The sequence below is a fragment of the Taudactylus pleione genome, unplaced genomic scaffold (genome assembly GCF_031769625.1).
Source record: "Taudactylus pleione unplaced genomic scaffold, aTauple2 ptg000202l, whole genome shotgun sequence".
Taxonomy (NCBI): Eukaryota; Metazoa; Chordata; class Amphibia; order Anura; family Myobatrachidae; genus Taudactylus; species Taudactylus pleione.
Genome location: NW_028284604.1, coordinates 12,316,937 through 12,344,291, shown reverse-complemented (window position 1 = coordinate 12,344,291; position 27,355 = coordinate 12,316,937). Strand labels below are relative to the sequence as shown.

At 41.8% G+C, this 27,355-nt stretch overlaps 1 protein-coding gene and 1 pseudogene across 2 annotated transcripts in view; one reads left to right on the top strand and one right to left on the bottom strand.

The window, feature by feature from the left end:
- COMMD10 (COMM domain containing 10) overlaps window positions 1-27,355 on the bottom strand; it is a 440,901-nt gene that overhangs the window by 161,384 nt on the left and 252,162 nt on the right. The window lies entirely within an intron of this gene.
- LOC148518135 (5S ribosomal RNA) lies at window positions 13,510-13,627 on the top strand (annotated as a pseudogene).

Genomic DNA, 27,355 nt, shown 5'->3' with positions numbered 1-27,355 from the left:
TACAGGTAGGATTGTTTGTAAAAAGATAAAATACTTACTAAAAACATCAAACACGCACAAATAAAACAATTTAATATCTTAGAAAAAGACAAATAATAGTGCATAACAGGTTATACCAAGTCATCATTTCAGATAATATTCAAAGTATGAAAACTACAAATATAAAGTATAGCAACACAGGGAAGGTTTTAGATAAAATGGGGCCTTGGGCCGATATAATGGGTGTACGCTATATTGCATAATTACCTACTCTAATGGAATGTCTAGTAGGCGCCAGTATTTCGGAAACTCCAATGTACTCACTGAAGAGTAAAATGAGTGGGGGCATGAAGACATGATTCTCAGCAAAGAGTTTCATCATGGAAGTCTACGTAATGCCGAAATTTGTGCCATTGAACAAAATGGGACAAGATCATGATGCCATGAATTGTGTTGTTCCAATCTCTGGCACTGGCCACCTGCATCGCACCTCGTGGAACAATGGCTCAGCACACCAACATAATCAGCAACACTTTCCAGTTTAGAAAATAATTAGGATGACAGATGATGGATGTGTCACACATAGGAGTCTGGGTGCCCGTTACCAAGGCCAGCGGTGTCACCTTATTGTCATCTGTGGTATTCCTAAAGCATGTGGTCAATGTTCTGTATAAGTGGTGGCATCCCACTCTTGGCGGTTCCCGCCATACTGGACCAGGGGCGCCGCCTTCTTGAATATGATCACATGACCCACTCTGCCAACCAGCTTCCAGCTACTGCAGTCACATGTTCGGACCAGCCTGTCAGCACTTACTGCACTATTTAAACCAGGAACTGCTGACTACTCATTGCCAAAACAACTCTCATTACACATCAGTACCCTGGCTCTTGGTTTCATTTGCAACCCGCATCTGTTCCAGTCATCAGTCTCCAGTATTTGCATCATAAACATTTTGCCTCATTGTGTTCAGGCACACCTGCTCCAGTATTTACTTCACAGCATTCAGCCTCAATTCTATACAGAATTCCAGTACCAACATTGATTCTCAGCATTCAGTTCAGTGCTATCCAGAATACCTGCTCCAGTACTGCTTCACAGCATATCTCATTGCAGCCTTCTTTTATTGTGCATAGCACTCAGGCCCTGATTCAGAGCCGGACGCTCTGACAGAGTGCTCGCTCTGAATCAGGGCCGTCCCTCTGAAGTTAAGAGCGGCCTCCTGGCGAGCCAGCTATAGCGAGCGGCCAAAATGATGGTCGCGATGGTCAAGACCATCGCGACCATCGGGCTTGCGACGAGACCCTTGTGTAGGGTCTCGTCTGCTGCAAGCCCTGGAGTGCTTTTGGCTCTATCAGAGCCAAAAGCACTCCCACTGACATCACTAGTGATGTCAGTGGGGCCGGCCCCAGACGGTAGGCGTTCCCATGGGAACATCTCCGTCTGGGCAGCCACGTCCCCGGCATGCCCACCAAAGGAGGAGTGCTGTCAATCACCATCGACAACACACCCCCTTTGGTGCGAGACCCATAGCGACAGCTTGGCCATCGTTATTAGGGTCTCCCGCATGCGCACGATGCAGCCGGCTCCGTCATGTGCACTTGGCCAACATCGACCCGCTTGCGAGCACTCAGCGCTCGCGAGCGGGTCTGAATCAGGCCTTCAGTTCCAACACCACCTGCAGCGTGATTCCATTGTGCATAGTACTGTGGGGTAGATGTATGAAGCAGTGAAAAGAGTGGAGAAGTTACCCATGGCAACCAATCAACTCCTACCTATTATTTTATAGAAAGTACTTGATAAATGCAACCTCAAAGCGGATTGGTTGCCATGGGCAACTTCTCCACTGGCACACTTCTCCACTCTCTTCACTGCTTCATACATCTCTCAGTTTTAACACCAGCAGCAGCCTGCCTTTGCTATGCTACAGCATCTAAGTCCAGCAATCCTATAGCCAGCTCAGTCGCCCTTCCGGCACCAGACTGCAGTGTATCTTCAGTCTGTTCCAGATTTCACCTATTGCATCTTGGCCCCGTCCCTCCGCATGACATCACACGGAGGGGGCGTGGCATGCACCAGGAACACACGTTACGGCTCTGATTATCAGGATATCTAGCTTTACTCTTCTGCATTTATAGCTAGCCCTAAAGGTCTCGATCCGAACCAACAAAACCCCAGTGACATAAATGGAGGTACATACAGCATGAGCATAGTTTACTAAATCTGTCCAGCAAGCTCCAAATTTAATAAGCCAAAGTCTGCAGAGTCATATCTACATCCTCTCCACTAAAAAAGTTATAATGCAAGAAATTATGTGCAATTATGCATTAAAAAAGTTAAATTATAGACACCGATGGTGATAAGTGTGGTGTTTTGATAAAAGTTAAGACTTGGTTCAATATGTTTACTTCATGCTGGAACATTACTCATATTATATTGGTATATGACACATTCTATCTATGTTCTGCTACAATACATTTTACCTGACTTGTTAGTTATTAAAAAATAAGTGAACTTATTGCTGCAGATCTTACCTGCCAGTTTCCTTCAGTATCTGTAGGGGACATCCTTGCTATATATTCACTGACCCATAGCTTGCTGGACATATGAGAGAATACCTGCCCTTTCAGAAAGTGTAACCGTCATCTGTCTAATTATTACTGAACCAGAAAGTGTTGCAGAGTGTGCTGGTGTTCTATAAATAAATGTTAATAAATAAATAAGGTTTACAGACTAAGCTCTGAGTCAAGAAATACATGGCAATGATCACTTAGAGACACTGAAGGAAACTTGCATGTATGATCTTAATGAGCAAGTTCACTTTTTAAAAGCAACACTGTACACATCAGTACTTATTTATTCTATTAACACTTATTTATATAACATCAGTAGATCAGTAAATAACTAGTAGTGCAGGTGTAGGAGGTAACTACAGAATGAACTGGTATCATGAACTGTATCCAGCTTTGTCCAAATGTTAGGAGCCTACATAAGCCGAATCCTAACTGATGCCAGGTACATGCACAGCTAAGCCTCATCTTCTACAGGGCCGCATTTAGGGGTGGGGTGGGGGGGACGTGCCCTGGGTGCTGGATTTGAGGGCTCGCCAAGGAGATTGTCAGAGACCGGAACAGACTGGCCATCTGTCAGTTCCTTCTTCCCAAGCCACGTTCTATGTCTCCGACCCCTGCCTTCCTCCCAAGCCTCATCCACTGCCTTCCTTCAGAGCCCAGCCCCTTTGCCTCCCCGCATCGTTCATTCCCTCTGTCCAAGCATTCTGCGTTCCACCAAAGTATCGTTCACTGCCTTCCACCCAATCACTGTCCTCTGCCTTCCTTCAGATCCCTGTCCTCTGCTCTCCCTCCTTCCTTCTGAGTCCCATCCTATGTTACCACCCCCTGCTTCCCTCCTGAGTCCTAACTCTTTTCATGCTACCTGCCTTCTCTCTGCCCCCACCCCCTGCCTTCCTTGTGTTCCCGCATTGTGCGTTTCACTAAGTGACGGTTGAGTGAGCGGGGCTAGTAGCCAGCAGCAGCAAAGGGAGGACATTGCTGTGTCTGGCAGCATCAGGTAATAAGGTCATTTTCCTTACTGTTACTGTGCTGCTGGGGAGCAACCCAGTGTCACCTTACTGTGCTGCTGGGGGGGACCCTGATAACACCTTAATGTGCTGCTTGGGGGGGGACCCTGGTGTAACCTTACTGGGGGGGGTGCCAAATTACTGCCTTGCCCTGGTTGACAGCAATCCTAGTTTCGGCCCTGTCTTGTACCCAAGTATAATGCATACCTCCCAACTTTTACGTGTCATCATGTGGGACATCTTGCGCGCTGCAGGTGTGTACGTCCAAAAAGGGGGTGGGACTTGATGTAAAAGGGGAAGAGCCACTGGGAAAGGGGCGGAGCCTTGCTGCACCCGTGTTTACGTCACTGTGGAGGCGTAAATACAAAAATGCTGGACAGCCCCCAGGCTCTTCCTATGCTAGTGAATAGATGGTGTGCGCATGCTCATGGCATCTATTCTATCTCAGCAGCTTGTGGCTCACGGTTGGGATAGCGGGACAGTCTCGTTTGCGGTACAGTTGGGAGGTATGATATTGTGTTGAACCATGCCTGATGCCAATTATACAAAGTTGGGCCATATCTACTAACAAATGTAGTTTAAAGAGCCATATTTGGGACCAAGCCTAAATTTTAGAGACATATCTGGTGCAACGTCTAATATGAAAATCATAACTGTGTTACGGATTCCTAGCGTGTTCCGTGTAAACCCCTAGAACCCAGGCTAGCGAGGTCTTCCGCCACTAACAGCCACCCACTGTTTCCTTAGACCTGGAAGATGTTCACCGCTACTTAAGTGGCCACCTGGACTTATTACTCAAAGTAGTAGAGGTTTACACTGGTAACCTTCGGAACCAAGAGAATTACGGAAGATGCTGGAAACTGGGAGAGAAGTCAGTAGTTTGGCTAAGAAGCTGAGGGTGCGGCTATGAGAGCCGATGGTGTGGCTTTGATAGCCGATGATGCGGCCAAAGCTGGTAGTACAATTAGAAGAAGTGGTGCAGTGGCTCAGAGGCCAGTGATACATCTTAAAAGAGCGGGTGGCGAGATGCGGCTTAGAGCCAGTAATTTGGCTGCAGAGGTGGTGGTGAGATGCGGCTTTGAGAGCCGGTGGTGTGGCTGAAAAGCCGGTGGTACGATGCGGCTTTGAGAGCCAGTAATGTGGCTGGAGAGCCGGTGGTGAGATGCGGCCTTGAGCCAGTGGTGTGGCCGGAGAGTTGGTGGTGAGATGCGGCTCTGAGAGCCGGAAGCAGCTTGGGAGCTGACGGTGCGGCCTGGAAGCCGATATCACTGGATACCAGGAAAAGGAGAAAGACCGGAATGCTGACCATGCAGCTGAGCCGAGAGATCCACAAGGAACGCTATAGTCGGCGAGGCGGCAAAGGGCCAGCGTGTAGAAATATGGGAAGAAACCAATCAAGTTGTGCTGCGAAGAACACATGATGTCCAGGGACGTCCAGGTCGCCTAGCAACTGAAGAAACAGGAACAACATTGCTAGAAGGGAGACAAGTCGTGACTGCGACTTGTAACAATCTGGTGCCAAGTATAATATTTGAAAATACATTTGGTGCATACTTATAAACTCTCCCGGAAGGTGAGATTTTTCGGGCAGGATGAGTAGATAATAATGGAAATCGTGGCTCCGTAAGGAAGTGGCAGGGCTAAAATTATGTGAATCGTGCCCTTTAGTCCAGCCCCCTCCTCACAAACCCACAATTCATGGCATTTTGCCTAATGATGAAAATAACCCGGCCACACCTTTAAAGTGGTCATTTGCATCTCCTCTCCGGGAGAATGCAAAAGTAGGCAAGTATGATCTGGTGCTAAGTCTTATATGCAGAGCCGTATCTAGTTTCTCTCTCCTTGTCAGATTCATCCCACTACGTCTTAGTTACAGCATTACTGCTGGATATCCCAGTTTCCTGTCCCTATAGTGGAATCCATCTGATTACTGTGTAATCTAGTGTACAACACCATTCAGCTCTATAGTTGTTGCACTATGTCTACAGTATTTTGGATTATAAGACTGATAAACACAAGTAGTTTCCTCCAAACACTTATGTGTGCTTCTTGGTGTTGCTGGTAAATTGTATTCCGTGGAGAAATATTTAATAAACACATCATCTAGGTCGCTCTTCCATCGCACATAACAGAACTGTTAAACCTGCATCTATGGTTGCTACTAAGGTTTGAACCACTCTACAAACCAGTTTAAAACATGCTATTTAAAAATAGACTATATAAAAAAGTGGTTTCAAAAAGAGCTTAAATAAATACAGCTATGCTTATCTTTTTTTACAAAGTGAATTGTGCTCAAATAGATTTTCACAGAACATTTAGCTCTATCTACCTAATAGGAATAATTATATTTAATAATTATGTACTTGTCTCTATATTATGATGATGCTTGCTAGTGCAGTTCAAGTGGTACAAATAGTATGCAAATAAGTGTACATTTATAACACATCTAACATGAAAATGAAAAAAATAATTGCCATAAAAAAGACAATTTTCATTTCAAGATGTAAGTACGAATGTCTCACATGCAAACAGTAATCAGAACAGCCAAGACACAAATTAATTAGCATAAGAATATTAATAGACATAAAATTCAACTAGTATGTATTCAAAAAGTGAGCACCTCAGAGCTAAGCCACAAAACATGATAAAAAGTAACAGGATCTTTGTAATAAACAGGGATCAGTGATAGCAGGAAATATTTTATGTAACTGCCCTGGAGGCAGGTACCACCTATAAATCATTTTAACTGCTCTCCCTTATAGTACAGCAAAAGGGGACTTCTAAAGGCTCCCATCGAATTAGTAGGTGTGCTTATGAGGGTGTACGTTTAGGATGCTGGCGGACGGAATGCCAACCGCCTGCTTCCAGACAATTTAATCCTGACAAGGGACGAATGACGGGCGTCTAAATCTAGACGGCTGTCATTTTACCGACGCCGGGAGAGCGGCGCCCGGCATCCCGATCGAGCGGATGCCAGGCGCCGCAGCGGACAGCCGCAAGGGGGGAGGGTTAGGGCTCCCGGGGGGATTTGGGGTGAGGCACACCCCCCAGGAGGTTAGGGGTAGGCTAGGGGGAGGGAGGGTTAGACACCCACCCGGGGGACTTAGGTTTAGGCGGCGGGGAAGGGGGGGTTAGGTTTAGGCACTTAGAGGGGGTTTAGAGTTAGGCACAGGGGGGGGGTTAGGGTTAGGCTCCCTAAAGGAGGGTTAGGGGGTAGAATAGGTTAGTTTATACTTACCTTTGGGACGATCGGGATTTCCTCATCTGTCGAACCGCCGGCCAGGGGACCAGCGGTAATTCATACCGATTCCCTTATGAGAGGTGTGAACTCTCTGCTACTAAAAGGTACTGTGGGGGCCACTGTGATTGTGCTTATTCTTTGGGGGCCGCTTTTATTGTGTTTTTTGTTTTTTATTCTATGGGGGGGCCATTGTATTTCTGCTGTAGGAGCCACTGCTGTTTTGTTTTTGTGGGGGCCATTGTTATTGGATTTGTTCTGTGGGGGACACATTGGGCCAAATGTAATAGGGTGAGAGTTTAGAAAATGTGAGAGTTTAGCAGTAAACTCTCACATTGGTTGAGTTTTATCTTCAAAAAGGGAAAATATCCGAATGAGATTTTAAATCGTGAGAGTTTTTTAAGTCTAAAAAAACATGCAAGTTCGCTCTGTTACTTTGTTTTTGGACTCTATTACATTGGTAAAGTTTAAAAAGTGTCAGAAACTCTCACTTTTCTAAACTCTCACCCTATTACATTTGGCCCATTGTGTTTTTTTGTTTTTTCTCTATGGGGCCATTGTGATTTTTTTCTTCTGCGGGGGCCACTTTTATTGTGTTTTTTTTCACTGGGGGTCATCATGACGGGGCCATTGTGATTGTGTTATATTTCTACTAATTTGAACAGAAATAATAAGAAATATCAACATAAATTAAATATATGTTGATATCGGTTATTATATAATGGTGTGCCTTGGCAGTTTTAAAACTTTGTCTAGTGTGCCATGAGTTGAAAAAGGTTGAAAATCACTGTTGTAATTGAACAAGGGCTTTGCCACTGCTGTATCTGTATAAAAGTAATAATAATTATATTATAAGGGCACAGTTGTACCCTTATATTAAGGCTGAATCGTAAGAATTCCGGAGAGGGGGGGCATGATGTTTAAGGGGCTACAACTCAAAAGCTTAAATTTGGCATGGCTTTCGTTCGGTGCTGCATGCCAAATTTCAGGGAAAATAAAATATATATATTGTGTTTTTTAGCAGTCTCCTTTTAAACAGTCGAGTTTTAAAGATATTAAAATATTGCAGATGTTGGGAGGCAAAGTATCTCAATTTTGGTGGGAGCAGTTTACCACAAAATATGAAAAGTTTACCATTTTGGAGTGTTGGACTTAATGGCCAGAGAATGTCCAGCAAAACACTACTTGGCATGTCAGACAAGTTCTGGAGTAAAAGATCAATTGGAGACAATAGGCAAAATAAGAGAAGAATTGCTAGATGAGGTTATGTGAACATTGTTCTCAGTCATGAGCCAATTCAGGACTAATGATAGGATGAAGCAGCAGTAACTTTATAGGTAAGAAAATAATCTAGACATTTAGTCACAATCATTTCATATCTGGTGGCTTTCAAAAACATCAAGGGCTTTAACAAGGTGCAGGAGGGAAACATTCTTCAAAGGAAGAGAAGTATTAGAACACGAGGACATGCACTGAGACTGGAGGGAGGTAGGTTCAAAGGAAATTTGAGGAAAGATTACTTTACAGAAAGGATAGTAGATAAGTAGAATAATGTCCCATCAGTGGTAGTAGAGCAATTTAAACATGCGTGGGATGGGCATAAGGATCAGTAAGGTTGAGGTTACCATAAGGGTAAAAAAAGGAGTAGACTAGATGGGCCAAGTCTTTCTCATCTGCCGTCAAATTCTGTGTTTTTATAGTAACGTATTTATTTAAAAGAGACTTTTGTTGTAAGGGCTCATATATATCGGAGGTATGCCAAGTCCCAGTCTGCATATGCCAATCAGAGGGCAAGAGCCAAAACAAAGAAAGGAGGTGCAATATTCCTTGTATCTTGTGTTTGATTTCCATCCATGACATCAAACAGGATAAAGTTCAGAATTAGTTATCAGTGTAAACTGGGCAGCTTGATAACATGATTGTTTATGCACCATACGAAAGAGACATTAGTCTAGGGAGAAGTTTAATTTTAATAGCACCTAATCTACCCAACCAAAAAATAAGGTAGAGAGGAAAATGGTCAGCTGTGCCTACTGCAACAAGAGATCTCCAAGCCTGTACTGAGATGGTTCATAAATTATCCAAGGAGACATAATCAGCTTTGTGTGACCTGAAAACTTGGGGAATTTAATAGTTTCTTCTGAGTTTGCAAAACTAATGTTTTGGTGATTTTGCAGCAGGATTTAATGTAGTGGCTTTTCTTACATAAGGAAACACCAGGTTGTTGGGTTTTTTGGAAACTGGGAACCTATTACATTCTTACATCTACTCAGTGAAATGCTTTTAGAGCATCTTCAATGACCGTACCATAAAAATAATTTAGCATATTAGATTCAGGGGTGCATGCAAACAAGCAATGCCGATGTTCACAATATGTGTTACACAGAGTGTACATACAGTACCAATATGCTTTTGCGTACGGGGCTGATGGTATCAGAAACCCAGAGGCAAAATGATGGCTGTTCCTAGGCATTGGCCTGAAGTGAACGCGTAAAATATGACTCATGGGCCTGTGATGGGGGTGTCAGTGAAAGTAGCTGTGTTCCCAGTCACATAGCTGCTTCCACAGAGAACCCGCTTAGATGTAGATATTACACCTGGTATAGTGCAACTGATGAAAGTGCACGCGATGGTGCATCAATGGTGGCGTGTCGAAAACCACCAGTGGTGTTAGAGCGTGCGCAGGTGCTGAAAGTGGGCATCTCAAGGCTTACACATTCAGATGCACGCTAGTACATAAGGAGAAGGCTGAAAAACGTTTGCAAAATATCGCTTCCGTGATTCCAGCAACAGACAATAGAGTGGATGCAGCTGTATCCACCTCTGAATCAGGCCCATAGTTGGGCTGCATTATTTGGAAGACATTTTGAAGGCACCTTAAGTTGAACCAACAGAATTTCAGAGTATTGCCCCACAAGAATATGCTGACCTGACCCACTTCAGGCTGTTGAATGAAGACAGGACAGTGAGGACTTATTGGAGATTCCGCTTTAAGCTACAAACATCACTTTGCAACTCCCAACAGTGAATCCCTGCATTCAACAATTTAAATTACCCTCCTTTAACAACAAAGCTCTCAAAACCATCACCCCTCATAGATCTCAAATCTCATATCAAAATACAGTACTCTCCCTCTAACCCCAGGGCCAGATTAAATGGGGTGGGTGGAGCTTCAGCTCCAGGCTGCCCATTAAAATAGGCCCATCATCATCTGCTGTACTTATGTAGACAGGAAAAAATTTTCCTGGTACGGAAGCAGCTTGCCAGTGGCCGTCCGAGGGCACGCCCCCAACCGCACGCTGCGACCCCCCTCTCCCACAGGGATCATTTTTACCTGCCAGATAACTGGAAGCAAGGAGCATTTAGCCGCCCTCTCACATGCATGTCGCTCTTCTCAGGTCTCCCACCAGATAAGCTTTGCTTCCCTTCTTCTGTCTGCCACTACAGATGCCCCGCCCCCAGCCCTCCTCTCCTGCTCCCATTGGCCAGGCATAGTGTGCATACACTGCACAGAAGATGGCAATGTGGGTGAGACAGTGCTGCCATACACAGAGGTGCCCCAGCCCTCTCTCCTGTCCCATCGTCCTCTTTACCATTCCCACCATTGTCCCCCTCCCCATATCTGTGCTTCTGCCCTCTCCTTCTATGTTGCTGTGCTCTTTACTATCTTTCCTCTGCCCCTTCCTTATATATGTGCTGCCTACCAATATCTGTGCCTTTCCCAGACTACCATATTTCTGACTTTGCCCCCTCCTTATATGTGCTTCTGCCCTTTCCCATCTTTCACTGCCCATTACCAATACCTGTGTGTTTGCCCCATTACAATACTTTTGCCTCTGTCTTCCTTCATATCTGTGCCTCTGTCCCCACTCTATGTATACCCCTGTCCCCTATGCGCCTCTGCCCATCTGTGCATCTGACCCCTTTATCCATGTGTGCCTCTGCCCCCTCACCCAATGGCTGCCGATTTCCGATCAGAAAAGACAAGACGGAACGAAGGAGCGACCTCCAGGTAAGCCATTATGGATTTTTCTCCATTTAAAAAAAGAAAAAAATGCTTTATTTCTTTTTCATTATTAAAAGTTTAACTACTAACCAATTAAACATTTGTAACCACTTGCCTGGCGTGGTCACATCAGATGCAACCACACCAAGCTTGGCATTCCCTGATGTGGTTACATCTGATGCAACCAGTCAGAAACACTTACTGGGCGCTGCTGGAAGTTAATGTTCCAGCAGCCCCCAATTTAAGAGAAACCTTCCGGCCCCTCTGCACCAGCAGCTCCACCCTCAATTTAACCTGATCACTGCTTGCCACAGTGGCCAAGCAGCCCAACATCTCCCAGGAGCTGCGGCTCCGCTCTGCCCTCAATCACTGCTGGTCACAGTGATCAGGCAGTGTGAGTGTAGTGTATATATGGGATGTAGTTATGTGACCGATGGCCGCCGGTCACAATCTCAACAGCAGAATGCTGGCTAGGGATTTATGATAGGCGTCGAAATACCGACACCTATCATAATCACGATGCCGGCATCCAGGACGAAGCAGGACCGAACGAGGTAAGCCCGGGGTTTCCGTCCTGTTAGCAGCGGGGGAGGGGGGGTGAGTGGAAGTTAGGTTTAGGGCAGTTAGCGGGGTTAGCTTTAGGATTTTTTGGGGGGTGGTTAGAGTTAGGCACCCCTTGGGGGGAGGGTTAGGCACTCCAGGGAGGTTAGGGTTAGGCACCACTAAGGGATTGTTAGGGGGTGGGGGACAGGGGAGGTTAGCATACTTATCTGCCTCTTTCGGGATTTTCATCCTGTCAGGCAGCCGCTGTCGGGATTTGAACCGCCTGCATTTCAAACCCATTACATGTATGTATACACTCTATTTTTTATGCATATATATATCTATATATATATATATATATATATATATATACACACACACACACTCACACACACACACGTATATATACTTAAAAGATTCTAATTCACTATTGGAAAAACTTCGCAATTTAAACGATCTTCCACATGATTTACTTCTATGTACTATAGACGTAAATTCGTTATACACAAGCATTCCACAACAAGATGGTTGTGATTGCATGGAATCTTTTTTGAAGTCACATCAGGATTATCATGGACCAAACATTGATTTCTACATATGTCTTTTGAAACAGACTTTGAACAACAATTATTTTTTATTTGACAACAAATTTTTCTTGCAGAAGAAAGGCTGCGCTATGGGCTCGCATGTAGCTCCATCTTTGGCCAATGTATACATGTTTTCTGTAGAGAAGGAACTTTTTTTGAATAATCCTGAGTTCAACAAATCTTTGGTGTTCTTTGGTGTTTTACATCCGTTACATCGACGACATTATGGTCCTATGGTCAGGAACTGAAACAGATTTTATTAATGCCATGACTCATATAAACTCCATGCATAACCACATCACGTTCACATTTGAACAAAGTTCCAGCAATGTGCACTACTTGGATATCAACATTGTGTGGTCAGGTTCTCAATTTAGTACATCCGTCTATCACAAACCTACAGATAGCAATACTTTATTGCATGCACAAAGCCATCACCCTACTTCACTCAAAAGGAGTCTTCCATATTCACAATTCCTAAGAGCACTCAGAATCACAAGTGATCAACAGCTTGCAGACAAAGAAATTGATAACATGATTGTAAAATTCATACAACGTGGATACAAACAGAAAGATCTTCATTTAGCCAAACAGAGAGCTATTGAACGAAATAAACAGACTTCTGTACTTAATGTTTCCACATCGAAAAATACGAACACCATGTTATTCATTAACCAACATAACATCGCCAGCAAATTCATCAATTCTACTTCAAAACGCCTTTGGCCCATCATCAACACTGATGACTCTATTAAACCACTGAGGAATTCCAGAATTATGCTTGGATATAAACGGGGTAGGAACCTGAAAGATTGGCTAGTCCATAATGATGTAAATTATGGTCCGCGCAAAAGTGAACAGCATTTTCTGGCTAAAAAACCCGGATGTTACCGATGCACGGGTTGTACCACTTGCAGTTTTTTAGAGACAGGTCCGGATGTCGCACATCCTCACTCAGGGAAACGCATACCAATAAATCATGTTTTAACATGTTCCTCCAAATACATTATATATATGATCCGATGTCCTTGCAGTCTGGTCTACATTGGAAAAACTACATGCACAGCCAAAACCAGAATGGCTCAACACAGATCTGCCATAAGACAGGCCCTTGAAGGTAAAGAAATCGACCAGCCGGTGGCCCGCCATTTTAAGAACTCAAGACATCCTTTATCGAGTTTGGTATACAAATTCATCGACCATATTCCACCCAACAAAAGGGGAGGTGACCGTGAAAAGAAACTTCTACAACGTGAGGTGTTTTGGATCCATAAGATGAACACTGTATCTCCTCATGGACTCAATGAACAATTATCTTTCTCATGTTTCTTTTGAAAATGAGACCACATTCATTATTTGTCAGAGTCTATTGACCCTGCAACTACTTACTGGGCATTTATTACCCATTATCCCATGTTCTTTCTTTGATGGTCTTACAATCTGTTTTGTTTTTTTCCAATTCCTCACTCTTTTCTTTGTTTATTCATCTTCTGGTTTGTTCTTTTCTCATTTCCCTATGATCTGAGGTGGTAGGTTCAGAGTGATCAATGACTTAATAATTTGGATTGTATACATTTTTGTTACAGTCATACTACACTGGATACGCCTTATAACGTCAGATCTTGGAAGCTAAGCAGTGTAGGCCAGATTAGTACTTGGATGGGAGACCTCCATGGAATACCTGGTGCTGTAACATACTGAGATCCTTAGTCGTCTCACATCTGTTCCATCCATTGTATATTTTCTGTCTCTTTACTCAGGTTGTTCTTTTTTCTGTCTTCTCCTTTTTCATATCGAATACAGATTCCTTTACTTGATTATTTTGTTTGGAGGGATTAATTATATATTCTCTTCACAGGTTGATTAGCTACCACTGGTGTGGTATGGACATTCATTCTTTTCATAAGACCTGAAGTATTTTGATTCACTATTGCTCCTTGATATCTTATAAGGGGCATATTAGTAAAACCTTGACATTGGGAGATCCACAATGTATATTGTAAGCATTTTTAACATGGTGTTCATTCGATGAACTCATGTTTTCAGCGGTCACTTCTAACTCCTCTTTGTTTTTTGCATTTAGACTTACTGAGCCTTGTGTTTTGCATAAGCATAACCCACCTAGATTTACTTAGTCAGTAGATTACTTTCCACAGTACATGGATTTCAGATCTCTTTGTCATCCTTACCCGGTGTTTCCAGAGTTTATAGTTTTTTTTCAGTTTATGTATATGTAATTATGTGTGCACAGGTTTATGGCCGCTTTATTGTGATTACTATGTTCACTATTTCATATTTTTATTGTCACCTCTATTGTTCATGAGCACCTATTGTCATGTTAACACCACTTCGTTTTTCACATATGTTTATAGCCTGCCCAGGTACCCGCTTCAACATATAGGGGAGCGTGCAGTTTGTTTATTTCATTACATTTAATTGTGCTGTTTTTGTTCGCAGCGCTGTTTACATTGGTTTCCTTAGTTACCGTTCACTGCATGCGCTATGTTCTCTGTTACCACCCCCGTCTGACACACAGTAAACGGACCTTACTGGTCACATGATCGGCCTGACGCCTGCACGTAGTGAGCTCCGTTGTTGTGGAGCGTCACTATGGCAACAATGCGTCTGATGGCCGCATCATCAAGAGGAGGCGGGTCCCGCTTTTATGACGTCATTTCATCCGGCGGGAGTCGCTGGGCAGGTTACACGTTTTGTCACTATGGGATGTATGCTGGTATATAGGTATGTACCTTTTCATTGTTCTATGGTTCTTGATAAAAGTCGTTTGACTGAAACGTTGAACTTGACCTTGGGAGTCTGGAGTCTTCTTTGCAAGTCCTGTGAGTGCCGCTGTTCATTGCATATATATATATATATATATATATATATATATCTTTATATATACAGGGGGTAAAATAAGTATTGAACACAAACATTTTTCTCAGTAAATATATTTGTAATGGGGCTATTGTAATGAAATTTTCACCAAATGTCAGCAACAATCCATGTAATCCACACATGCAAAGAAAACAAACCATAGATGTCCATAAATTAAGTTATGTGTAATGACACAGGGAAAAAGTATTGAACATACATCAAGAAAGGGAGGTGCAAAAAAGCATGGAAAGCCAAGACACCAGCTGAAATCTATCAGTAATTAGAAAGCAATCCTGCCCCTTGTCAGTGCAAATTAATATAAGCTGGTTCAGTTCCAACTGATGGCCTATAAAAAGGTGTCTCAAGGTGTCACACAAGAAACATCTCATGGGGGGACTTCCGGTGGGCGGACCTTGTTGATGGCCACACTTTTACAGAGCTCTCGCTCCCCTCTACAAATGGCGCTGTCTGACCACCGCTAGCGCCGGGGACAGTGAACCGCACGCACACCCGCGGTCACCGGAGATACTGGTGGGCAAGAGGGATCATTCCCCGGCTCCCCAACGCTTAAACATAGCCGGAATTCAGGTGCATATCATCGCACCATTGCCCGCGGCCGCCATCTTGGAATCGGCCGGGCATCACATCTGCCTCCCCTGCAAATCTCCTTTGCCTAGCATCACACCAGATTGGTTCAGTGACTCCCCAGAGCTGACCTGCATGTTTGAAGAAGGTCTTTAAAAATAAAAGACCTGGAATCAACAGATTAATTTTGGTGCTGCAGTTGTCTATATTTACACCCCCTGCTGGCCAGGATTACATAGTGCCTGTATTACCAAGTATATTAAGTCCCCTGCACTGACTTGGCTGTTCAGGATTTACACATTGATAAATATGTGGATAAATATGCAACTAAATTACAGAATGGAGGTAGGTGTGGTTCACATAACAACAGAGAGACCAGAGCCATGACTTCTGTTGCCCCCAGTCCTCCTCCTTCTCCGGCTGGAGACGATGTCCTGGACGGAGTGTGTGACCCCTCTAAATATAGTGCTGCATCAGTGGCCAAGGTGCAGGAAGTTTCTGATCTACTTTCACCACTGCTGGATAAAAAATTGGCTGGTTTGAAGGAAACAATTGACTCCGCTGTGGTTCAACTCCGAGAGCATAGTGCGCGGTTTGATGAGGCAGAGCAACCTTGAAGGTGATCTCACTACAGCCAAATCGTTAATTGATACTCAGGAAGTTTCCATTGCGGCCATACAAGTAAAACTGGAAGATCTTGAGAATCGAAACAGAAGAAATAATCTACGCCTGATTGGCCTCCCTGAATCTATCAAGCAAAGAGACCTAATGGACTTGGTTTCCACTTGGCTTCCTCAAGAATTGGGCTATAACCCTACCTCAGGTCCCGTGTCGGTGGAACATGCACACCGAGTAGGCCCGGATCGCCAGGCTGACAGACGCAGGCCCAGACCCGTTATTTTAAAGTTTCTTAACTACATGGATAAAGTCAGAATGATGGAAGCCTATCGGAAATCTCAAGGTTTATTTTATCAAGGGGACAAGTTACTTCTGTTCCAAGACTTCTCCTATCAGGTGGCTATGAAGCGAAGAGAATTCTCCCCGATATGCAAGCTGCTTTTTGATGATGGAATTCGATTTGCTCTCCTCTATCCTGCAAAACTTCGGATTCATCATGATGGCAAGCAATACTTCTTTGACTCAGTGTCTCCGGCAAAGACATCTGTTACCTCACTTTCAAAGTCACATAATACCCTGCCTGAGGACGGACACTGATCAGTTAATTGATACGCAAGTATTATGCCTTTTACATGTTTATTATCCTGCTAATGTTAAACATTAACATGCTATTGTTTTCAATGTGCCTTAGTGCACTTAGTGCATCGTCACTTGATTCCGATTTTCTTATAAAATCTTATTGGTAGAAAATTTTCTCCTTACTATGTTCATATCCCTTTTTTTGTTATGATCCTGCTATTTCTTCCCTTTTTTTATTTTCTATTTTTCAAATCTGGAACAGATATGTTGGTAATTATTGGCCACAGAGGCCTTTTGTTTTGGTTCTTAAAAGTTTACAAAATGGTGGAACTGCATTTTTCTGATATATACAATCTTTGTTCATTGCAATATTATTGGAGTTGAGAGACTGCGCGTTTGTTTTAGTTGTGGTGCCCCTACTCGCTGGGATAGGGGGTGCTGCTCTGTGTATCAGGCAGCAATTAGGCATCTTCAGAAAAAAGGGTATTGGCTAATAACCCAGATCCGTCTTCTGCATCTGTTAGCTATAAGGAGCGTATAAAATTCCTCACCTGGAACGTAGAGAGAATAAATACACCGCTTAAACGTCGGAAAGTTTTACAACATTTACAGAGGCTTAAACCAGACGTGGCTGTACTGCAAGAAACACACTGGACAAAGGGAGACCCCAATACGCTTCACAGCACTTGGCTGAATGAGTATATTGCAGCTTCGTTTACATCCAAAAGAAGGGGGTAGTTCTACTTCTTAGAAAATCTTTGAGTTACACCATAATTGATCATTTGTGTGATCCCGAAGGTCGTTTCCTATTTGTTAAAATACAATTAGAAGGGTCATTATATACTATCGCTAATGTATATGCACCAACAGGTCCAAATAATGTTTTTTTTTACTGATTTATATGTCCGTTTACAAGAATGGGTTGAAGGGACTATTATTTTAGAGGGAGACTTCAATGCTGCTCTTAATATACTGTTGGATAGGTCAGGTGATGGGGGGGCGGGGTAGCACACTGCCAGCTCTTAATCTTCTTATATCCTCCCTTCAACTCTCTGATCCTTGGAGGTATCAACATCCTGTAGAACGCGATTATACGTTTTATTCGCATCCACATCACACATCCTCCAGGACTGATTATTGGCTTCTCCCCACAAACCTCCTTTCTAGACAATATAAATCTAAGGTGGAAAACATCGCCATTTCTGATCATGTCCCAACGTGGTTCTCCTTATCCCTCTCCACTCCGAAATCTACCTCCTTTAAGTGGAGATTCCCTCTTACTTATATGATTGTCCTGATTTCAAACTACTGTATATTTGGAACAACAGTTTGAAAACTATGCTAATGATGACTCTCAGCACACAACAGATATTAATTTATTCCGGGCAGCATCAAAACCAGTATAAGGGGTTACATCATAGCGTACGTAGCTGGGAAACACAAGAAACTTTTGAAAAAATTTCAAGATCTTAGTCTAGCACTCTCTAAATCTTACAGACTTAATGAGGATTGATACCCCAGAAACTTGCCACATTTACATTAATATCAAAAACTTATATGACACTCTTTGCACAGAAAAGGCCCAATGTTCTTTAGATTATCAAAAACACAGCTACTTCAGATAGGGTAACAAAGCAGGAAAACTATTAGCTAATGTTATCAGTTATCAGGAAACGTCCTACTGTCAATATTCTAAAAATTATATGTATCGGCTCATAACACTCTTTTTCTTCCAATATATCACAACACAGGGTCCCAAAAGTTCTCTGTTTTTCATACAACTTCAGTACATTCCTGATTTATCAAGTGTTGAATGACCAAATGCTTGAAATTCTTCCCTATGAACGGTTAAGGGAACCATTTCCCCTGATAACCATTCCCTTATTTATAGATTATCAAATTTGGAGTTATGTGGCTAGCATACTTTCCAAGTTCACGGAGAATGATAAAACACATGTGCTGGATGGTGTGCTGCGCCGTTGCCCCAGAGGAGGCGGTTCTACTTCATTATTGTATTCACATATCAAACGCTCTATAGATTTAGGAAAAGTACAATCAGGTATTGTTAAGTGGACAACAAATTTTCCCAACATTACACTTAAAACCATTCTCACTGCCTTTACTCACCTTAACAAGATTTTGGTTTCTGCCTCCTACATAGAAATGCACTACAAACTCTTACATGTCTTACACACCTAAGTTATGTTTCTTGATGGGGGTTTCCACTGATTCTAACTGTTTTAAGTGTCATGCACCTGAAGCAGACCTCATTGTATGTGGAGCTATTCAGAAGTTAGAAAGTTTTGGTCCATAATTCACATATATATTAGACATGTTTTGGGTATATCGATTACTGTTTCTCCTGAATGGCCACTGTGGGACATATACCTAACTTACGACCAAACCAAACCCCCTCTGGGGCAACGTATTTTAATAGCTAAAATTGCTTCTGTTGGGAAGAAAACTATTCTATCCCAATGGATATCCTCAAACTCTAATATTACCTTTACTTATGCCACACATTTTATATTTATTTCATATGGATTGGCTAGAAATGTCAATTAATAAAGAAAAAAGGGCTCAGAAATTCTTTGATATATGGTTACTGTATATTTATACCCTACCTTCCAATATTAGGGACAAACTTCGATGTGTAGTGATATGGACATCTTGGTACAATTTATAGGTTATTTCCAGAGGAGGTCCCTCTTTCCAAAATGTATGCTCTTATATTCTCAGATGTTTAACTGAGCAGCGCGTAGTTCTCTCACTCCATATACGAGATTATTTATTGTATTATACATTGTACACAAGTTGCATTAATATTGTAATGGATACAAATTTTTGTACACAAAGGATTGTACCATGTTATATATGTACAACTGTTATACCGTGCAGTTTACCAATAAAACATCTAAAAAAAAAAAACAAAACATCTCATGATGGGTAAAAGCAAAGAGCTCTCTCAAGACCTTTGCAAACTTATTGTTGCAAAACATACTGATGGCATTGGTTACAGAAGGATTTCTAAACTTCTGAATGTTCCAGTGAGCACTGTTGGGGCCATAATCCGGAAGTGGAAAAAACATAATTACACCATAAACCAGCCACGACCAGGTACTCCTCGCAAGATTTCTGACAGAGGAGTGAAAATAATCAAAAGAGTTGTCCAAGAGCCATGGACCACTTGTGGAGAGCTTCAGAAAGACCTGGAATTAGCAGCTACAATTGTTTCAAAGAGTAATGCACTCAACCGCCATGGTCCGTATGCACACTCACCACGCAGGACTCCATTGCTGAAGCTAAAGAAAGCTTGTTGAAGCTCGTTTAAAGTCTGCTGCACAACATTTGGACAAGCCTGTGAAATACTGGGAGAATATAGTCTGGTCAGATGACACCAAAATTGAACTTCCCATAATACACCATACCATGGAGGAGAAATGGCACTGCACATCACCCAAAATACACCATACCAACAGTGAAGTTTGGAGGTGGGGACATCATGGTGTGGAGCTGTTTTTTAGCATACGGTACTAGCATACTTCATGTTATTGAAGGAAGGATGAAAGGAAAAATGTACCATAAAAATCTGCTGCCATCTACCAGGATGCTGAAGATTAAACGGGGATGGACATTTCAGCAAGACAATGATCCCAAACACACAGCCAAAGATACTCTCAATTGGTTTCAGAGAAAGAAAATAAAGCTGCTAGAATGGCCCAGCCAATCACCTGCCTTGAATCCAATTCAATTCTATGGAAAGAACTAAAGATCTGAGTTTATAGAAGAGACCCACGGAATCTTCATGATTTGAAGACCGTTTGTGTGGAAGAATGGGCCAAAATCGCACCTGAGCGCATGCGACTAGTTTTTCCATACAGGAGGCGTCTTGAAGCCGTCATTACCAACAAAGGCTTTTGTACAAAGTATTAAATAACTTTCAGTAAGCGAGTTCAATACTTTTTCCCTGTGTCATTTCACATTATTACACATAACTTAATTTATGGACATCTATGGTTGGATTTCTTTGCATGTGTGGATTGCACATGCAATTTGGTGTAAAATTCATTACAATAGCCCCATAACAAATATATTAACTGAGAAAAATGTTGATGTGTTCAATACTTATAGTAAATTACCCGCTGTATATACATACATACATACACACACTGGGTATATATATGTATAATGTATACACTGTCATACTGTGGGTGTATGTGTACAGTGTTTATCTCTGTCCCCCCATTCGTCCTCTACTGTGTCCTGCTGTCTCCCACCCACTTTGCCACAACTCCACTCCCCCAACCCCGCCGCTCCATCCTGCCCCCTTGCTCCTTCCCACTTGTCCACACTCTGTCTCCGCCTCTAATTCAGTATTTTGTTTTTTTAAACTATAAAACTATCTTTTAAAAAATATATAATTATGTAATAATATCAGATCCAATGACACAGCACGCTCCTTCCATATAAACATCAGCCACGGTGCCCGCTAATTACACATCCATATACATTCCAATGAGCGGCACTCAGTGGTCTTAATAAAAAAATAACGACACTTCACAGGTCCTTCAGGCAACGTTTCGGGCTTTATTGCCCTTCGTCAGGCTGCATTATGTAATAATAGCTATTTAAACTTGAGTTTGTATTTTTGTTAAAAAAAAAATATTAAATCAGGTTTAAAAATAGTTATTTACATAATTTGATAACAAAAAAAATCAACAATTTTGGGGACATTTTTGAAAATTTTTAGCCAGTTAATAATAAACAGATAAAGTATTTAAACACTTATCTGTTTGTGTGTCCGCGAATGCATATATACAGTATATATATTATATTATGTGCGTGTGTAGACCAAACCCCTACAGCACTGGTCACACCCCCATTGTGCTAGTCATGCCTCCTACGGCAGCACACAATAGGCCCTTCATAAATTTCAGCTCCAGGCCCATGTGGTCATTAATCTGGTACTTTCTAACCCCCATATGTCTATCTATCAATGTCCTGTGCTTTGCCACCTCTAATCACCATGTTCAAGATTTCTCCCCTGCTATTCATGACTGCATTTATTTTGTCTACCTTATATGTATGTCCTGTTTTTACCAGTGACAGGAGTTTTAGAACACTGTGATGCATTACAATTCTACAAAAATAATCATTTAAATAATTAATGGAGTAATCTACTCTCCTATGCTTAATGATTTCTCTGTATAACTAGATAATTATTTTGGGGACTTTTACCTCAGCATTACATTTTTTGTTTATTGAACTGTATTTTCCGTTTCTTGTTCCTATTGGATTTACACTTCTAACGGTTTTCTCTAGTAGCCGGTATTTAGATGACTGATATCACAGATATTACCCTATTTTTTGGTATTGGTAGCCTAAGCTCTGTTTGTTGTCTATGCCATTTTCTGTCTTCAATCAGTTTTTTCAGGCGTTTGATGGATTTCAGTGTCACTCTGCCTTCAGTGTACTGATTAGCTGATAATACATTGGAGATGTGATGCTTTTTCAATTCTCATTTTGTGGAAGTTGTGTTGCTGCATTGATTTTGTGATTCCATATTTATACCTGAAGGTCTGCGCTCATATTTTGTTTTTTTGTTAAATATTGAGCTTCATGGGATAGTTTATTCAGTTTCATGTTTAGTTTTCTCTAAAAAGCATCAGCATATCCAAGCAGTTTATGGCTCACTTGGTCCAGCAGTGCAACAAGAAAAATTAGAATTACCCATAGAATACAATAGCCATGACAGGTGTGCTGGTGGGGAGGGAGGGAATTCTGACAAGGAGCTATATTTCTAGGGGTGGAGGTCAGCACTGAATTTGCAGGCCTGTTTCCCCTAGGCCACACTACTGTATTCATCATGGTGCAGTTGTCACGATCAGCTCAGGCTCTGAGTACTGGTGCAGGTAGAAAGTCTATTTTTTTAATACAGGTTTTGTATTTATTTTATTGATTTTAACACTAACAAGGTCCCTGATAATGATCTCCACCATCTTCTTCAAGTATCTTGCATTAGAGTTCGAGCAATGCAACAGACTGTACCTGGCATATTTTGCATACCCCTTCCCTATCCATTCCACCTCTCTAAATGTATGGAGTCACAAGTGGAAAATGCATTAGAGTCTGCAATGGGATGTTTTGTATGCATGTGCAATATGGAGATGCATATGTTCCATTCGAGTAATCTCAACAGCTGACCCTTGATTTGTCATCATGCATACAAGACAATTAACTTTTAGGTTGTCTGCCCTTGGACAGCACCTGGATTTCCTTCAGCTCCATTTTATACACTATGTACACAAAGGTAATTGGACACTGACAGCAAATAGATCAATGAGATTTTATTGAAGTCCACCACGTCCAGTGTTTACTGCACGACACCCTTCTTGGCAAACTGTCCAAAAGTTCCTGGACAACAGCAGGCGGTAAATGTTTTGCTATTCCACTTTAAGTACAGTGACCAACTGTGAAAATGAAGGTCGAGTCGGCCTAGAACGCACCCGTTGCTCCAATTCATCCCAGAGGTTCTCAACGGGGTTAAAATCTGGACTCTGAGCTGGCCAGTCCATACGGGTTACCGAATTTTCTGTATATCAGTCCAGCGTCGCCCTGGAAACATGACAGGTGGCATTGTCGTCCTGATAAAAACAGGCCTCCCTACGAAGTGTTCTTGTCGAAACAGCCGCATTAGTTGCCATTTGGAACTCAAGTGCATTGGTATGCATGGTATGTATTTCACTTGCGCAGAGGTGTGACATAATTTTTGTCTACATAGTGTAATTACCAATTTTCACTCGTACATATTATGTAACAGCATATTTATTAACATGATTTTGTTGTCTATCACTCTGTAAATCTTTGTGTTCCCTACTTGACTCTTGGCAAGTTCTACTTTCATTTGTTTATTTTTTTAACCAATGCTTCATAGTCTAATAATAATGGAATCCATCTCTTTTCTTATCTGATGTTACTGTTACATAGGGGACAGAACCCACTACTACATCTTGGCTTTACTTCTCACAACGTGCATGGTCTAATTTTCCCTATTACTCACACAAAGTGGACCCCTTGATTATATAAGTACCCAATTTTCTCAAACCCCCCTCAGTTTTTAAAGTATGTTTTCAAATCCTTCAATCATGACATCTTTTGATACCAAGGCAAATGGCAGCAATATGTTTCACACACATAACCAGTTCCATTTGCAGTCTAATTATATTGATACAGAAATACAGTATATTATAGCACTTTTGTCAATAGAGACACTCTGTTGAAGCAGACGGACTCCAAATGACATCTCTATGATAATCACGTATGGTTTTCATGTCGCTGACAGGTGCAGTGAAAGCCAGGTGTAGACCCCCTCCCCCCCCCTTCCTCCCGAGGCATCCACAGTCAGTGACAGAGGTAACAGCCATCCTGCAGGGAAGGAGAGGTCGAGGACATATCAGGATAGCAGAGAGGGGACAGGATGGGGACTAGACTCACTCCACAATGTCTGTGACAGACTGTAAATAATTTTTTTTTCTACAACTTAAGAGAAGTAATTTAGTTGTTGTTTTACAAAATTTTCATCCATAAGATTCTGACAAGTCTTTCTTTTCACATCTTCACCTATTCTAAGACAAAATACACATTCTTTAATAGTCACTATTTGTGTATTATGGGTTGGGTACGGGAAGCCAGTGCACAGGATCCTGGCGGTCAGAATCCTGACAGGATTAGGATACCTACATCTACAGGTAAGTATCCTAACCATAACCCCCACTGTAGTCTAAACCTAACCTTCCCCCCGCAGCCTAACCCTAGCCCTCCTCCTGCAGTCTAACCCTCAGGAAGCCGGTAGTCAGGGTGTAGGCCCCCTGGGATTCTGATGCCAGCATTCCGACTACCGGGATATGAACTACATCCCGTGTACGATATCCAAGGTGTTCGGGGAAGGTGCATATGAACATTTTAGTGGTCACTCCCCTCCTAGTTCTATTGTGAAGAAAAAGAACACCCCTTTTTTTTGTAAATGTTTCCTTGAGTACTATTGGTGAATTACAACTTCTGACAATGTGGAAATCTAGCAGAGACTGATGTGCGTTACTCCATTATAAACAGGACTGCTGTATATTATATTACTGCACGGATTGCCAATCTCAATGCATAAATATTGGTGGACTGTCAAAATAGTAAAATATAGTCTATTTGGTTGGACTCTACAATAAATGTTGAATTGCAGTGGCATATGTATAATGGATGTGTGATGCACAGGCTCCAGGGTCATGGGGCCCTTCCCAGTGTACTCCCAGAACAGGCCCCATAGTGTGCATGAGCAGATAACCTCTCCTACTTTTAAACAACAATGCTAGAAAAGCCAACCATCATGAGGCAAAGCATGGTCCTGTATCCCCACAGCTCCTCATGCACCTTGGAATCTGTGCCCCCACTGACACCGAAGGATAGTCTTAGTCTTATATTAAAAAGACAATTGTGGTAAAGTGGAACATTTATTAGGCAACCTAGGTCACCAAGAGCCAAAAAAGCTCAAACAGCTGTTGTTAGCAGACGAGCCCCCATAGCAGTGAACTAGGTCACCTAATACTACACTGCTTAAAAAGTGCACAAAGTACTATATAAAACAGGTGTTAAATAAAATGTGACATTTTGACTTATGCTTTTATGCATGTTCAGATATCTGCTTAAAGAGAACATACTTTATGTTACAATAACTGGGATAGATGTACTAAGCTTTGGAAAGAGACAACGTGGAGAGAGATAAAGTACAATCCAATCAGCACCTGTCATTTTTCAAAATTACAGTTGGGAGCTGATTTGGTTGGTACTTACTTTCCAAGGCTTAGTACATCTCCCCCACTGTGCGTTACTGCAGTACAGTAGGTTCACTTATGCATGAATTTAGCCTCCTAATATCCAGGGGTGGTATGAAAGATTCATGTACCTTAATGAGTATGAATATATCATATACTGGTAGGGACACGCTGTGTACTTACAAAAATGTGTACAATGCAACTGTAAGTAATAAACAATAGCTAACAGTAGTAGATCTAATTAGGTTCTTCACTGGCTCTGGATGATCTAACGAGATCAGTGTTGCACATTTTTCAGCCCAAAGGGCAGTCTGCACCAACAGCTACTGTAAGCAATGCCCCCCTAAGGTAAGAGAGCACAGATGGTGAGGAACACATGTTTATGGAAGATTTTCTTCACAATAGCATGCATGTTTGTAACTATACAATTAGGGATTTACACAGATAGTCATTTTAATGATAGAAAAAAACGAAATAATGTACTTTTACTTATGCCAAAAATAAAATCAATGTGATCATACATTTCTTTTTAGGGTAAAATATGCATCCAGTCAGAAAATATAGCTCTAAATGAGCCTGCACAGTAATAGTCTGATATAAGCTTGGTATTTTTTTGAAAACAAGATTGGAAAGTAGCCATAGAGTATTATTATTATTATTATAGACGCTGCAGACATCCAGCACCTTATCAGACTATTAAATACTTCATGAACCAAGGGAACTGGGGATCTACATTTAAAAAATGCAAAGGTGTACAGAATTACATGCTGTAAATAACTAAATTGTACAAAATATAAAAGGGGGCACAAACAATTTCAAGACAACAGGTATTATAATTTAATCTATAATACGGATTGATAGTTCTGCTCATTATTGTCTTTTCATCAGTTTTTATATTTGCCAAATGCAGGAGTCAAAGCACAGCTGTGTGTGTGTATATATATATATATATATATATATATATATATATATATCACTTTAACACACTAATCTGTGAATAGTAAATTGAATGGTACCTCATTCATGTGCATGCATGTCCAAACCCCCCCGTGGTGAGGCGTAACAGCTCCTCACTCCAGTTTATCTGCCAGAGAAAGGGGTAATCACCACTTCCTCCTATCTAGCTACAAGAATATAGCTGTGAAATTACTCGGTTCTCTTGATGTCCCTGTATTTTCACAAATTACCCCATTAAAATAGCCTGTTATGGGGATTGCGTTAATTGCGCAATTTAACAAGCTGAAAGCTATGCTGCCAGTAAAGCAGAGAAAACCATAACAGCATTGTAGTGTTTTCATCGGGGCTGCCAATGGAGCAGCAGTTTGCCAAATAGCGGCACTGTTAACGTATGTGTTGCTGCAAAACCTGTTAATAATTAATGCTTTTTGGTGTGCTATTAACATGGTACAAGATATGGCAGACATATTTGTTTTGACATTGAACTCTATTATCTGTTCTTAAACCATGCATGTTAAATATCAGTATAATGTAATCAACTACACATCCTCCATAATGGAAGTGGTCCCTCCCTATGGTCAAACTAAGATGGGGTTCCTACCCTGGATATCATCCTTTGCCTTACAGTGCCACTGGAATCAAATTTCTGGTGTCATAAGTGCTGGTCCAATGACTATTGTAAGGTATGTGATGAGGTCCAGAGAGGGGGGACACCCTCCAACACCAATGGTAGACATTGTGAGGAGGTAGTAGTGATCAAATTGATTTTTTTTTATGTATAGGTGATGTGTGACTTACAGGTTGAGTCTCCTATATCCAAAATGCTTGGGACCAAGGGTATTTTGGATATCGAATATTCTGTATTTTGCTATATGTGCATTCTTGGGAATGGGACCCAAATCTGAACACAGAATGCATTTATGTGTTATATACACCTTATACATACAGCCTGCAGGTCATTTTATACAATATTTGTAATAATTTTG